The 11,497-nt window shown below is 52.3% G+C and overlaps 1 protein-coding gene across 2 annotated transcripts in view; it reads left to right on the forward strand.

The window, feature by feature from the left end:
* The first annotated feature begins 2,676 nt into the window (after positions 1 to 2,676).
* The window catches only part of ANXA6 (annexin A6), a 55,252-nt gene continuing 46,431 nt past the window's right edge, over positions 2,677 to 11,497 (forward strand). The window contains exon 1 of one of the 2 annotated variants that reach the window (XM_007448032.1): positions 2,677 to 2,743. The gene's annotated coding sequence lies outside the window, so the exon portion shown is untranslated. Of the gene's footprint in view, positions 2,744 to 3,542; positions 3,738 to 11,497 lie in introns of those variants that run through there. The other variant, XM_007448031.1, reaches the window with a different exon arrangement.

Here is an 11,497-nt window from a genome sequence, read left to right on the forward strand (position 1 = left end):
AATCTCACCCTCTCATTGAGGCCTCTGCTGAACACCCTACATAATACTGCAACTTCCCATATCATCCTGGGACACGTCATCTGCTGCTTCTTCTTACTGTCCACACCACTTGTCACCTTCTAACGTATTGTCATGTTTACTTATTGTGTGTCTATCTTCCCTCTGCCGGAATGCAGATTCCATAAGGGCAGAGATCTTCATTTTGTTTGCTGATAAAACTCCTAAAATAGTGCCTGGCATGCAGTAGGTGCTAAATAAATATTTACTAATGAATTGTGAGGATTCAATGTGACATTGCAAGTAAAGCACTTACAACAGTGCCTGGCTCATACAAAATGCTCAATAAATAGCATATACTATTATGATGCTTGAGGAAACCTCACCTCTATCCTTGCTGGGGCCAGCCTCCTCATATCCTATCTCAGAAGGTGTTGCTTCTGAAGCCAAGCAGGACCCTGTGGGGCTCCCAGGTACAAATCCTTTCTGTGTCCCCATTTCTTGTTTGTAGAAAACAGGGTTTATTTAGAAGCAGGTTCAAACAGTTGCTAATGAGGGAAGGGAGGGAATGCAGAAACAAGGGAGGAGCAGTGAAGAAACAGTGCAGCCTTGGGTCAGGGTCCTGGTTCTTCCTGAAGAAATATACATAACAATATCTTTTCTTTTTTAAAAATAAATTTGTTTATTTTTGGCTGCGTTGGGTCTTCATTGCTGCATGCAGGCTTTCTCTAGTTGCAGAGACGGGGGCTACTCTTTGTTGCAGTGTGCAAGCTTCTCATTGCGGTGGCTTTTCTTGTTGTGGAGCACCAGCTCTAGGCATGCGGGCTCAGTAGTTGTGGCTCACGGGCTCTAGAGCGCAGGCTCAGTAGTTGTGGCGCACAGGCTTAGTTGCTCCGCGGCATGTGGGATCCTCCCAGACCAGGGCTCAAACCCATGTCCCCTGCATTGGCAGGCGGATTCTTAACCACTGCGCCACCAGGGAAGTCCCTCATAACAATATCTTTGAGTTCTTCTGCAGGAACTAAGGCCGCCACCCAGGAGGAGGATGGTAACTTCAGCCTGAGCACAAGATTCCTGGAACCACCCTGTTACCTCACCACTAACCAATCAGAAGAAAGTCACACACCTTGCAGCCCTCACCCCAAGTTTTGCCTACTAAAAATTTTCCCCCCCAAACAATTGGAGAGTTTGGGGATTTTGAGCATGAGCCACCATTTTCCTTGCTTGGCCCTGCAATAAACCTTTCTCTGCTCCAACTCCGACGTTTCACTGTGTTTGGTGTCATTCTACTTCGGACACATGAACTTGTGTTCAGTAACACTTCTATTTAATACTAACAGCAGATCTCATCTTAAGGTAATTACTTACTTTATTTATTTATTTATCTATTTTAATTTCTTCTTAGTCTCCTACTGGATTCCATTCATCTTTTGGTCACAACACTACTCTCATTCAAAGGTCTAGGTTAGGTGGGATCCATCTGCTGTGGCCATCATAGCACTTTATAGTTTCCAGATTACGACTGCCTAAACCTTATTGTAACAAAGACCTAACCATCTGTCTTCCATAAGAGTGGAAGCTCCATGCAGGCAGGTCTAGGCAGCATTTCCCATTTGCTCACTTCGGTCTCCCAGCTCAGTGCCCAGCATGCAGCAGGTACTCAATAAATGTTGGGGGGATATATAGATGAAAGAACATACTAGGTCCCCTTGCTAAAAACGCTTAGAGTTCTCTAACTAGTGAGAGGTTGAAGACAGCCTTTGGAAAGAGCTTTGATTATCCCTATCTTTTGGTTGAGCAAATTGAAAATCAGAGCATCTAAGAGTCTTGCCTATGAAGACTCAGCAGCCCAGGGTTACCATCTTTCCATCAAAGCAGAATTTCTAAGGGGTGGGTGGGTGGGAAGTACTACTGATTTCACTGCAGCATCACCTCCTCCAGGAAGTCTTTACAAATCCCCTGGGGGACAGTCATTCTCAGTTTCCTCTGGATTCCCAAAGAGTTTATCACTTTTTTATTATTCTATGGTTTTCCCCACAGCCCCGGATTATAACTGCTGGTCTGTCTCCCTTTCTTCTGGACTATGCACTCTCCTGAGCCAAGCTAGAGCAAGCGCCCCTCTGGAGTCACCTTGCACAGGTTTGAATCCGGCTCCACAACTTACTAGCTGTGTGACCTTCGTTTAAAAACTGGGCTTCTCTGGGCTCTCCTCTGGAAAGTGGCTAAGTAATGTCACAGACCTGAAGGGGCTGTGGAGGGACAGAATCTGATCAGGCAGATTAAGTGCTTGGCCTTAATTTTGTCAAGCCTCGAGGTTCTGTTTCTCAACAAATCTTTGGTGAGCAGTAGGAATCTGGGGACAGTGTCCAGAACTGGAGTCGAGAGCTTTGACTTCCAGCCCTGAACGGCCGAGTGACCTTGGCCAAATCCTCCTCCCCTCTTCAGGTCGCAGGTCTGGGGTCTGAGCAGAGACGGAGTTTTTCCTGGCGAGGCCCCTCCCGGCTGGTGACATTCTAAGATTCCCGGAGCGAATGAACTTGGAGGGGGGGTGGGGGGAAGGCGGGAGGCGGGACGAGCCCGATTGGGCCCCGCGCGCCACGTGTCCGGCCCGGGAGCCGAGGACTGTTCTCCCGGCCCGCCCCTGCGCTGCGGCTGCTGCTGCTAACGGGCTCTGACCCAGCGAGCTCCGCGTCCGCGCGTCCGCCTGCTCGTCTGTCCGTCCGCTACAGGAGGCTTCCGCCGCGCGGTGAGTAGTTTGAGGTAGGAGACGGGATCGCTCCAGTGGACCCCCACCCCTTCCGGCGGGCTTCAGGGATGCGGGGGGCGAGCCATAAATGCCCAGTCGTCGCTGACCCACGCCTGCCGCCGGCTCCGGGGAGGGGCGCAGGAGGTGGGGGCCGCGGGGACCGGGAACCCGAGGGCGCGGGAACCCGAGTGTGTCGCGGGCAGGGCGCGTCTGTGCAGCATAGTGGGGCAAATCCACTGCCGCAGGCGGGGAAGCGGAGGCGGACGGCGGGCGGGCTGCGGGAGGGAAGGGAAGAGAAAGGAGGGGAGGCGAAGGGAGGCGAGGGGAGGGCCGGCTCTGCAGAGGGTGTGGTGGAGGGGCGGGGGGCATCTGGGCCGGGGCCACGCAAGCTGCTGGCCGTGCTTTGCGTGACTAAAGCGACTCTGAAGGCCCGGGGTTGGAGACAGCTGGACAGGGGATGGACCCGCAGGGAAGGGTGGAGCTGAAGCCGAAGACTGAGGGCATGAAGAGTCGGACCCTGCGCTGCACCTGAAATGGTGGTTGTTGGGGCAGGGCTCTTTGTGTGCAGACTGATGGGGGACCGGCTGTCCACACCTCAGGGCCCCAGTGGACCCTCCCGCCCTCTTGGGGCCACTCCTCGCCTCTAAAGGAGGCTCCCAGCTGGGCTCCACGGGCCTTGTGATGGGCCAGAGACCCCACCCTTCTTCCTGCGCCCCCTCAGCGAGTTTTTCCTGGCGAGGCCCCTCCCGGCTGGTGACATTCTAAGATTCCCGGAGCGAATGAACTTGGAGGGGGGGTGGGGGGAAGGCGGGAGGCGGGACGAGCCCGATTGGGCCCCGCGCGCCACGTGTCCGGCCCGGGAGCCGAGGACTGTTCTCCCGGCCCGCCCCTGCGCTGCGGCTGCTGCTGCTAACGGGCTCTGACCCAGCGAGCTCCGCGTCCGCGCGTCCGCCTGCTCGTCTGTCCGTCCGCTACAGGAGGCTTCCGCCGCGCGGTGAGTAGTTTGAGGTAGGAGACGGGATCGCTCCAGTGGACCCCCACCCCTTCCGGCGGGCTTCAGGGATGCGGGGGGCGAGCCATAAATGCCCAGTCGTCGCTGACCCACGCCTGCCGCCGGCTCCGGGGAGGGGCGCAGGAGGTGGGGGCCGCGGGGACCGGGAACCCGAGGGCGCGGGAACCCGAGTGTGTCGCGGGCAGGGCGCGTCTGTGCAGCATAGTGGGGCAAATCCACTGCCGCAGGCGGGGAAGCGGAGGCGGACGGCGGGCGGGCTGCGGGAGGGAAGGGAAGAGAAAGGAGGGGAGGCGAAGGGAGGCGAGGGGAGGGCCGGCTCTGCAGAGGGTGTGGTGGAGGGGCGGGGGGCATCTGGGCCGGGGCCACGCAAGCTGCTGGCCGTGCTTTGCGTGACTAAAGCGACTCTGAAGGCCCGGGGTTGGAGACAGCTGGACAGGGGATGGACCCGCAGGGAAGGGTGGAGCTGAAGCCGAAGACTGAGGGCATGAAGAGTCGGACCCTGCGCTGCACCTGAAATGGTGGTTGTTGGGGCAGGGCTCTTTGTGTGCAGACTGATGGGGGACCGGCTGTCCACACCTCAGGGCCCCAGTGGACCCTCCCGCCCTCTTGGGGCCACTCCTCGCCTCTAAAGGAGGCTCCCAGCTGGGCTCCACGGGCCTTGTGATGGGCCAGAGACCCCACCCTTCTTCCTGCGCCCCCTCAGCCCAGTTTCGGCCTTTCCAAAGCTTGGGGGCTTCAGATGACCCCGCAGATGCGAGCATGGGCGTGAAATACCTTGAGTCGGAATCTCAGCTCCACCAACAACGTGCAGTGTGACCTTGAATCCGTAGCTTTCCCTTTCTGAGCGTCAGTTTCCTTCCCCAAGTCCAGAGCTGATAAACCCAGCCTCTCAGAGGAAACAATGGCTGTGAAAATTGATTTATCTGTCAGCTGCAAGGAATGATTACAGGTTTGGAAGTCTTGATTACAGGCCTGGGAAGCCTGGCCTAGCAGCTAGGCCGTGCAAGGGGATGGGGGTGGGGGCGGGGTGGGGTCCTTTGGGAGGATCCACCCTTTGCTTCCTCCCTCCCCCTCCTTTTCTCTAAACTCTGGTGGGTCTTCTCCGACAATTCCAAATTTGGACATACGGCTCCTGGGTTTGTAAAAGAACTCTGGTTTCCCTGGTCTGCCCTTTTCCCTCACTTCCCCTTCCTCCCCTCTACCCAAAACACACCTTAAATTGCCCGCCCCACTGACCCAAATAGGATATCGTGACCTGCTTAGCCCTCCCTTTGGAGGTGAATGACTGCTCAGCTTCAGCTGCCATGGACCCTGCCCCTCTGGCTGGCAGGCCCTGTGCCATGGCAGAGGGCACTGGCCTAGGGGCCAGTGGAAAACTGGGTCACAGTTCCAGGTGCCAGGGGTCCTTGGGCAAGCCTCTTCCTTCTCTGTGCTTTAGTTACCATTCTGTGGTGAAGTCTGCTGAACTGGCTGCCCCTTGCAGTGCTGGCGTTCTAGGATTCAACTGTTCTAAGATTTAGGATTGTGGGAGTAGGGTGGGGCAGAGGCCTCTATCCCCCTATGCAGCTGTGACAATCACTCAGCCATCTTTCTTTGCCTTCCGCTCCTTGTTCCCGAGGCGCGGGCTGCTGGGATACAGAAAATATTTGTGGTTTCTGGGTAAGGGTCACAGCTGTTGCTGGGGCAGACTGTGGATGTGGATGTACAGAGGAGGGGGCTGTGCCTGGGAAGTCAGGGACCTGGCCTCTTGGGGCTTGTTCTGGGACAGGGTCGGGGAGCTCTGCAGTGTTGGGTAGCCGCCAGCGTCTGGAACATCTGCACTGCAGCACCCAGAGGGAGCCCTGGGCCACCAGGCTGCAGCCACACCCAGTCCCAGCCTCTGCCCTGCCACTAACCACATGGAGCCCTGGGGACACGCCTACCCCTCTGAGCCTTAGTGCCTGCCTCTCTAGAGGGACAAGAGCTGTGCCCAGGGCACCCAGCTGGTAAAATGGGTTGGAGTTGCCTGGCTTTTCTTCATGGCCATTCTAGAATTTTCCAGGGAGGTCCATTAGTGTCACCAGCCTCACCCCACCCAGCCCCTCCAAGATGCTTCCTGGGTGGGGACAAAGCACAGGATGTGGTCTCTACCCTGATTTTCAAGCAAGCATGTCCCTCTACCTCCCTCTCAAACGAGGAGAGGAAGTCTTGGGTGAGGGTGCCTTTATTCATCCTTTTAAACTTCTTGATTTGGAATCCAGCCATACTCCCTTTCCTCCTGGGGTTGAGAACCCTCCCCACTCACCCCACCCCCAGACTGGCTAAGGAGGAGTGCCTGTCCTTGGGTTCTTAGAGCCTCAGATCCCCCCCACCTGTAAAATGAGGATGAGGTTGATAGCCCCCTCATGAGATTATAAGATGGGAGATGTGAAAAAGTGCCTTGTAAACTGTAGAGTGCCCTGCCCAGAGAATCAAGTGCTCTGTGGTGTGGTGCCACAGAAGGGTGTGGTACTTGAGAAAGCAGGTGATCCGAGCCTCAGGTTCCTCATCTGCAAAACGGGCGTCCTTGTAAATAGTAGTAAAATAGTCACTTCTGTTATTTATTGAACGCTTCTAACTTACCACGCCTTGGCTGAACCCTATGTTAGATGCTGTTACCATGCCCATTTTGCAGATGTGGAAACTCAGCCCTCAAAAGTTTAGGGTAGAAAGAATGTTAACACTTACATAGGGTGTCCTGTGTGCCAGGGCGTCTTCTGAGCACTAGATATGTCTTAATTCTTTTCACGTTCACCACAACTCTTCTGAGGTGAGCATAATTTTTATCCCCCATTTTACATTTGAGGTTAAGTATGTGCCCAAGGCCACACAGCTCCTAAATAACAGGTCAGGCTCTGATCTCAGGCAATCTGGCTCCTGCCTCTGTACTGGGAGACACTATGCTTTGCTATCTCTCACAAAAGTGACCTGAGCATTCCAACCCAGGCCAGTCCAACTCCAAACCCAGGGCCCCTGGACCATATCCTGGGGCCTTATCCTGCCTGAGGATCAATGATTCTGGGTCAGGAGAGGGAAAGATTCTGCTCTCTAAGAAACCCTAGTGCTGTGAGCTGGGGGGTGTGCCTGGGCACAGGGCCAGGAATGGCATTTACTCTGGCTTCATTAAAGGCAGGTCCTGGAGGGTGGAGGGGCTGGTCTTTGGTGTCTCCTTGCAGACTGGGGGAGGAGCCATCAGGAAAGGGGAAAGGGAAGGATCTAGATTTTGTAGGCCAGGGACCTCCAAAGGGGGTTACATACAACCTGGGAGGCAGTAAGATTTTCTGGGATGCTGGAAGAAACTGTTAGACTTCTTATTATATATGCTTTTAATCTTATGCTTAAAAAAGTATATGTTTGTTTATCATGATGAATGATCTTTTTTTTTTATCTTTTGTTACTGGTGGTGTATAGGATCAAAAAAATTTGCAGATCACTGCACAAAAATTTGTCAGCTTCGTTGGGGTGGGAGATTCATCTGTCTCATTGTCTGTTCTACCCCCAACTCCTGCCAATGGGCATGCAGGAGGCGCTCAATAAATAGGTTTTGAAAAGTGAGCCTCTGCTTAATCACTAATTTTCTTTATGAGCTGGGCAAGTTACTTAACCCCTCAGGTTGTTTCCTCTCCTGGTTGTATAATGAGTCTGAAAACCAGTAGGCAAGGTGATTCCTTTTTATTTTGTGATTTTTCAAGGGAGTCACTAAAGAAAGCATGAAAACCACTCAGTACCTTTCACTCAGCAATCCTTATGAACCACACTTAGTAGTAAGGGTACATTAAGGAAGCATATACAATAATTTTAAAGAAAAGGTAAAATCATTCCTCAGATATAAAAATGATCATGCGCTAAAGATTTTATTCTACTCAATAATCAGTGACTGGACCAGGCAGATGTTAGAACCAGCTCAGAAGAGAATCAGCAGATGCCTTTATATTGAAAGGAATATACAAGTGGAGGCAAACTTGTTTTTCCACCAGAGGTGGGGCAAGGGAAGGGAAGTCCACTGAACCTTTATCAGATGGGACAGAATGAGCATGTCTCTAAGAATTATCGTGCATTTTTACAGATTTTTTTTTTTCTCACAATACCTTGGAGACAAGCAGCCTCCATCTAATTGAGGAATGATAAATCCACAATGGTTGACCCAAGCCACTCACGAGTAGATGGTTTTAGAGTCACACTGTGGTTCAGAGGTGGGAGAAATCCCTCCTGGCTTCCTAGAAAAGTTAGCAGAATCACCTAGGAAAGTTTTCAAAAATTACCAAAGCCCGGGCTTCATCCCTGGCCTGTTGAATCTCTGGGGGTGGCCTTATGTGTTGTTAAGTTCGAAAAACTCCCCAGGTGGTATTAATAAAGCCAGAATTGAAAAAGCACTGGTTTTGATGCTAGAAGGCTGGTTAGAAAATGCCAGTGGAAGAGATTCCTGGTTTAGCGGGGAGAGGGTGCGGTAGTGGGTGAAGAGGTGGAAGGCGAAGGCAGACAAATCAGGAAGGGTGTCAGCGGCCGTGAGTGCGGAGCTCAGAGGGCCTGCATCGAAGCCGGGCCGTTGGAGATGAGTGGGCAGAGTCCCTCCGGCACTCCTGGGGTGCAGAGGTCTGGGTGATTGTTTTTTCCATGATCTTCCAGGTTATAAAATTTTTCTCAATTTGCCGTTACCCTCCACACCTGATCTCACCCCCTAATACTCAACATCTCCTCTCTCCTCTCAGAAGTACGCTCTGTTCCACCAAAGCCCACAGGCTACGTTTTGAGAACAGAAATGCTTTTTTTATGCCGGTGTTTCATCTCCCCTCTTTCTTCTCCTTCCTCTGCTTCATTCCATCGAGTTCAAACTTTTTTTTTTTTTTTTTGGTTGCGGCAGGCGGGCTCCTTAGTTGCATCATGTGAACTCTTAGTTGCGGCATGCATGTGGGATCTAGTTCCCTGACCAGGGATCGAACCCGGGCCCCCTGCATTGGGAGTGCGGAGTCTTAACCCCTGTACCACCAGGGAAGTCCCGAGTCCAAACTCTTGATTGTGTACTTCTATCAGCCCTAATATGCATCTTTAACTTTATATATGTATAGCGAACATCAACAATGGAACATGAAAGGGCAAGATCAATTTAGAAAGTTGTAATATTCTCATTCTGCACCCCAATGGATCATTGTGCCCAGTACCCCACTTTGGAGACCACTGCTGTAATAACGGTGATTATGATAACAGAAGCTACCATTTATTAAACATTTACTCTGAACCTGACCATGCTAAGTATTTTACCTGCCTTACTTCATTGAATTTTCACAAAAACCTTATGAGATTATCATTTCTGAGATGAAGAAACCGAGTCAGAGAGAAATGATGTACCTCACCCAAGGTCATGAGCAGTCAGGATTTGAACTCAGGCCATGACTGCAAAGCCCACATTCTTTATTACAATGCCACCCTGCCTCCTTTGTAAATGTTTGGGACTTCATATGCATCTTGTAGATGTGGAAATTGAGATTCGTTTTTAGGTAACTTACAAAATTACTAATTGGTGGGGAGCAGAGCTGTGACCCAGTCCTTCTGCAGGACTTGGACAGGACCTTCTGTCTGGCTCTCGGTTTCCCCAGTGCTATAGTTAGGCAGTGGTGGTTGAGCCAGCCCTGGTCTTCTCTACGCCAGAGTGTTCCTTCTGGAGCGAGTCCTGATTGCTTGCAGCCTAAAGGACTGAGGCAGGTGGTGGCCACAGCAGCACAAGGCCACCATCAGCTCTATCGTTGAATGGGTTTCTGGAAAATGGGTTTCTGGAATGATCTGCCATGATGAGCCTTCATGGAAATCCAGGTCCAAAGAGATTCAGGGTTCCTGAGAGGAGAGAGACACTGGTTTATAACGGCCATACCTGCCAGTCTTGAGAAGCTATTTCAACCAAGATGGTGAAACTTGCCTATTGGGGGTGGGGTGGGGATAGAAAGGAGTCCTGTGGCCTTGGAGAACCCTCCTAGGACTGTTATTCTGAGATTTTGCTGTGAAAATCCGTGGTTCATACCTACAAAAGCCTCTCACATCCACTCTGGGTTTTCCCAAGGAGGGAGTGATATTATCCACATTGTGCAGATGAAGAAACTGAGGTCTAGAGAGACAGCCTGGCTTGTCTGAGGTTACAGTGGGGCAGGCTGGGAACCGGAACCTGGGTCTTTTCCTTCGGCCTCTTCCTAACGTCCCAGCGTGTTATTACCCGGGGGTGGGATGCAGGGATGTCAGCCATTGTCTGGGCCTGGCAAGTCACTTATCCTCCCTGAGATGCCTTTCCTTCATCTAGAAAGTGAGGGGCTTGGAAGTAATTGTTAAGGGCCCTCTGGGGTTCTGAAACATTGGATATAAAACATTTATTCAGGCAACCTGAGAAGTGTGGTCTGGGTCGCCCTGGGAGGGATCAGAGCCCCTCGTAAAGCCAGGGTAGATGGCGCCTCTGTGATTAGCTCCAGAGCTTCCCTGAAACCTCAGAGGAGGGGCTGTGGGAGCCTGGCCCCCCTGAACTGCAATCAGAACATCTAGTTCTGGAAGTCTGCTTTCCATGTATACACAAGACGTGCACTCACAAGAGGCACATATAAACTGCTCTCAGAGCTGAGAGTATTTTCCCAAAGACTTGGAGGCTCCTCCTCTGAGCCGTCCAGATGGGCCTGGGCTGCCGCCAGCAGCTGAAGTTTCCAGCAACAAGGCCAAAGGAAAATGCTTCGAGGCTGGAGGTGCAGGTGACGGGCCTCAGCTGACTTCCTGGGCCTCATGCAGTCCCTTTTTCTCTGCTGGCCTTGGAGCTCCCTCCAAACCTATATTCTCCCTGCTGTGTCACATGTATTTTGCCCATACCATCCCCCAGACCTGGGGAAACCCAGAGCTGGCTCCTGGCCAGACCATAGGGTAGATGTGGGTTCCCGCTCCCCCTCGGGGGAGTTTCTGTTTCCTGAGGAGAGCTCAAGTTTGTACCAAAGGGCCCCTGGTTGTCAGGGAAACAGCAGGGTTTCCTCAGGCTCTGCTGTCAGCTCCCTGCGGTTACAGGCAGATCACTGCCCTCTGCTCTTCACTCCCAAGCCCATCATCTCACGTCTGTCTGCTGACTGTAGTTTGGGGGACTTGTATTCAAGCAGTGGGGACACATGGGTAAACATGACAAAGCCCTGCCCTCAGAATGTCCCCGTAACACACTGAATGCCACCATTTACTGAGAACACATCTCTGGCCTGGCCTTGACTTAAGTTGGGTCTCATCCTCCAACTCTCCAAGGCAGGAAGGGGAAAGCCCCAGTTCTGTACTTAAGATAAGCTTGAATTCAGAGATGAGCAACGTGCCCAAGGTCACATAGCTGGTAAGTGACAATACGGACTTGAATCCAGGTCTGTCTCTCTGACTCCAAACCTCTGTTCTCCGTGCTGTGTCACATGTCTCCTGTGACCCCAGAGTGAGAGAGCAGGATTATGGGCTGAGATCAGGGGCTGATTTCCCCTCAGTGGTTTTTTTTTTTTTTTTTTTTTTTTTGGCGGGGTGGGGTGGGGTAGGGGTGATGGTATGTGAAGAACTGGAAAACACTGAGGTTACGCATCTCCTTTGTTTATACCCTCTGTTCTGGTTCAGTTCCTTGTAGCTCTTACTGGATATAAGTCTGATAGAGTTTGTTATTTTTACTTTTAAAAAGTAATACGGGGCTTCCCTGGTGGCGCAGTGGTTGAGAGTCCGCCTGCCGATGCAGGGGACACGGG

The sequence above is a fragment of the Lipotes vexillifer genome, unplaced genomic scaffold (assembly GCF_000442215.2).
Source record: "Lipotes vexillifer unplaced genomic scaffold, Lipotes_vexillifer_v1.1 scaffold121, whole genome shotgun sequence".
Taxonomy (NCBI): domain Eukaryota; kingdom Metazoa; phylum Chordata; class Mammalia; order Artiodactyla; family Lipotidae; genus Lipotes; species Lipotes vexillifer.